This window comes from Cebus imitator, unplaced genomic scaffold (assembly GCF_001604975.1).
Source record: "Cebus imitator isolate Cc_AM_T3 unplaced genomic scaffold, Cebus_imitator-1.0 Scaffold95, whole genome shotgun sequence".
NCBI classification, from domain to species: Eukaryota; Metazoa; Chordata; class Mammalia; order Primates; family Cebidae; genus Cebus; species Cebus imitator.
In genome coordinates this window covers 3,011,731-3,016,147 of record NW_016107410.1, presented here as the reverse complement: position 1 = coordinate 3,016,147, position 4,417 = coordinate 3,011,731, and positions in this window count along the sequence as shown.

Below are 4,417 nucleotides of genomic sequence, written 5' to 3'. Positions count from 1 at the left end.
CTGCAGTGTAGTGGTGCTATCTTCGCTCACTGCAACCTCCGCCTCCCAGGTTCAGTCGATTCTTCTGACAGCCTCCAGAGTAGCTGGGACTACAGGCACGCACCACCATGGCCAACTCATTTTTGTATCTTTAATAGAGATGAGGTTTTACCATGTTGGCCAGGATGGTCTCAATATCCTGACCTTGTGATCTGCCCACCTCGGCCTCCCAAAGTGCTGGGATTGCAGGCATGAGCCACCGTGCCCGGCCAGTACAAGTACAGTTTATTTCAAAGGAGTTTACTGTCCTCCCTCCCTCCCTCCCTCCCTTCCTTCCTTCCCTCTTCCCTTCCTTCCTTCCCTTCCTTCTTTCTTTCCTTCCTTCTTTTCCATATGTTTTAAAGCCCATAGGATCAATAGGTAATTCTGACTATTCAAGAATGGTTCTTTATATCAGCTTCATTCTGATATCTGCTGGGACCAACATTTCAATTTCAGTGGGAGTCTTTTGAAACCTGCTTACAGATAATCTGTCTGAAGACTTTGACTTGGAAAAGTGGAAAGTGGAAACAGAAGTGACTAGGTTTTCAGAAGTTTTTGAGACAAAAGGGTTTGGTTAATCTTTTATGATGCTTGCTATAACTTTATAAGTTTGGGTTTGCAAGATTATTCTCCACAAGTCATTGCCTGCTGCTACCCTACCACGATGTGGATGATGTTTCCTGGGTTATAGGCTCACGGAGTCCACAAGATTTCTTAGGTTTGGTTAAATTCCCACCCTGGGCTGCATATTAGAATCATCTGGGGAGGCTTAAAATTTACAGAGGCTCAGAACCGTCATTAGAGTAACAAAATCATATTCTCTAGGGGTGGGACTAGGAATCAGTACTTTTAAAACTCTCCAGCCAGTATTGTGAACCATTTAGACAATGAAATCAAAGAAAATATAAAAACCATCCCTACAGAATTAATCTTTTTAAAACACCCCCAAAAGCATTGAAGTGAGCTATTAAAAACCAGCATACACATTACCTTTAAATAGGATGTATAAATTAGGTTAGATTGTAAAATTCAACGAAATAGAAAGACCTTTTGTATAATTAGGTAGCAACTTAATGGAATGGTCTATGTTTTTCAATTATTGTTTGACCTTTTCTTCTCTAAAATTTTCTGATTTTTCACTCTGATTTCCTCAGTTTGGGGCAGGTATTATACACTTAGAATCTTTCTGCTTCTACTCAGACGTCTTCCTTCTCTGTAAATGCACACATATGTTCAAGATCTTCCAGTGAGCTTAAGTGTCTGCAGGCCTTTTTTCTCTGTCACATGGTCAATTTCCTCTTATGAGATAATGTTAACTAAAGTCACCAGAGGTTGTGAACCAGCAACGTGAGCACACCTGGGAGCTTGATAAAAATTCAGAAATCCAGATCCTACTCCAGATTTTATTGAATCAGAATCTGCATTTAAGAAGATTTCACAAAATTCATCTGCACCTTGAGAAACATTGAATTAAAGAAAATCTTTTCCTATTCTTGCATATGCCTTTGCATCTGGCTTTTTCCTGCCTTTCTAATGCAGGCATACAAACAAAATTAAGATTTCCATTAAGAACTCATATGTACATGAGTGATTCCTGCTTTTACATTTTAACTGGAATGGATTCGCAGAGCCCTGTAGCCACTTTTCTTAATGTTAATTGTTTGTTCATTGAAAGTAGAAGCCATGACATTTTCAGGTGATGTACAATTTAAGTTTGTTTTTAGTGACAGCAAAAATTAAACTCTGACTTGAATGACAAAGGTTGTTTCAATGAAGATTAGGGGATTTAGTCTGGGCTTGATGCTTTAAAGAAGTGTACCTTGAGTCCAGAGCCAAAGCTCTGCCGATTAATATTGCTGTCCCTTGTTTCCCAGCATGAGGTACTGTTGCAGCCTGAAGTGTTTTGTGAAGCTGAATTGCCTTGTTTAGTAAACAGGATGATGGTCTCAGTCCCTTCTGTCTTGGTATATTTCCTCTTTACTTTCCCTAGCTAATATGTTTGTTAACATGCTTTGGGCGTTGGGTTGATCTGTCAATCCTGGACATCAGAAGGACCAGGGTGTCTAGAAAAGGCTGGTTCCATGTAGAAATAACTTCTTATGCTGACAGTCCAAGAGAAAGATAATATGAAGCTTTTGAGAGCAATCATTTCAAATTGAGATGAAGGGCCCACCGATCGTCTAACCCACCTGTCTCTGGATAACATCCCTGCTTATCACAGAGTATGGTTGTCATCATTGAGAGAGGGGTACCATGACCACAAGGGGACAGTGAATTGTTGCAATGAATGCCCCCAGGTTTGGTCCGTGGACATCTTTTTTCTCTTTTTACACTCACTCTTCCCTGCAACTCATGGCTTTATATACTGTTCATTCATAAGCTGATGTCTTTAAATTTATATCTCAATCTCAGACCACTCACAGGAGTCTAAACTCATTTATTCTACTGTCTTGACATCTCTACTTGACTGTCCAGAAGGCATCTCAATTGTCACAAGTCAGAAATCAAACTCTTAATCTTCTCCAGCAAATTCGCCTCCTCCACATCTTCTCCACCTCAGTAAAGGGCAACCCTGCTCCTCCTGTCACAGTCTAAAACCGAGAAGCCATCCTTGACATGTCTCTTCCCTCTTTCTCTACATGCAATTTATCAGCAAGTGCTAACATATTCCTTCAAAATATACCCAGAGTCCCCCTACTTCTCATTATTCCCTCCCCCATCACCACTGCTTGGTTGGAACCATCCTCTTACTGGATTAGTGCTAACTTCTGCCTGCTTTCACCTCTGCCCTCCTCCTTTCTATTTCCAACAGAGCAGCTGGAGGATCCTTTTAAGTGTGGGGAGTTGGGGAGAGATAGCATGGGGAGAAATGCCAGATACAGGTGAAGGGGAGGAAGGCAGCAAATCACACTGCCATATGTGTACCTATGCAACTATCTTGCATGTTCTTCAAATGTACCCCAAAACCTAAAATGCAATAAAAAAAGAAAAATAAATAAAAAATCAGATTCAGCCAGCTCTCTGCTCCTAACCATCTACAGCCCTCTGTCAGGGTCAAAGACAAAGTCAAGGGCTCACGTACCTTTCCAAACTCATCTCCAACTGCTCCCTCATTTGCTCATTCTGTGGCAAGTTGGGTTTTCCAGAAACAGACGCTGAGGGAGTTTCTTGTGCTAGATATTTATTAAAGGTCAACATCTGTTTACAGAAGTGGTGTAAGCCAGGATAAGGAAGAGGGGAAGTGAACTGTGAAGTCAGTCCAATAAATCTGGAGGCAGCTCTGCAAGGAGCATGGGTGCATATATGACCTCTCAGGATTGTTGCCCATCAGGCCCCAAATTATACCTTTTTACCCTCTCATTAGCCGTGGGATGAGTGCTGTCCTGGTAGAAGGGTGTGAACTGGCAGCTCTCTGCAGCTGAGGCACCCCTTGAAGGACCTGACCAGTAGATACCATTGTTGACCACCCTGGACAGTGCATGACCATGTCCACTGTATGGTTGGCTGCCTCAAGCAAATCCAGGTCACTCTGCCCCAGGGCCTTTGCACTTGCTGAAATGCTCTTCCACTATGTACTTTTCATGTCTTGCTCCCTCATCTCCTCAGATCTCTGCTTAAATGACATTTATGAATAAAACCTCCCTCCCCCAACCATCCTATTAAAAATGAAGAACATCCCTTAATTCTCATATTCCTTCTACCCCTTTCCTTCTTTACTTTTCCCTTAGAATTTATTGCCATTTGATATACTGTTTTTTTAAACTCTGACTTGTTATTTTGTGTTTCTCCAGGTAGAATGTATGCCTCAAGAAGGGTTTGTCACATGGTGCTACATTTAGTAAAAGGTGTTTCTGGTATTGGTTTTATGAATTTGGACCTCCTGAAATTTAGAATTGATGATATTTTGAGATGCTTACTTTTCTCCCTAAAAAATAACAAGTGTCTAAGATAATAAATAATGTAGGATTATATGTGTTAGAGAGATTAATGTTTAAACTGTTAAGAAAAGTAAATGTTCTAGAAACACTTATTTATAATCTCCACTTTGATGTGTTGATTAAAAAATCATTCTCTTTTATTAACTAAAGCAAATTTTGCAGCTCTTCTTGGTAAGTAATCTGGGAAGCACTCTGTGAGTGTCTTTGATGTTTTTTTTATTGTTGTTGGAAAGAAAGAGAAATGTACTTAATTTTTTTTAATTTATATTTTTTCTTAGTCAAGACACATCATCCTATAATTAGTTCTTTGTTTTTTTGTTTTTTACTGAACTTAATGTTGTCTGGGGACAGGAAGATGGCAGCCTGCAGAGTTGGGGATGAGCTGAGGCATCTGAAGGTGGGCTGTGGCATGCTATTTGTTAATATTGTCTTTTTTTTTCTTTCCTTTTTGCATTTGA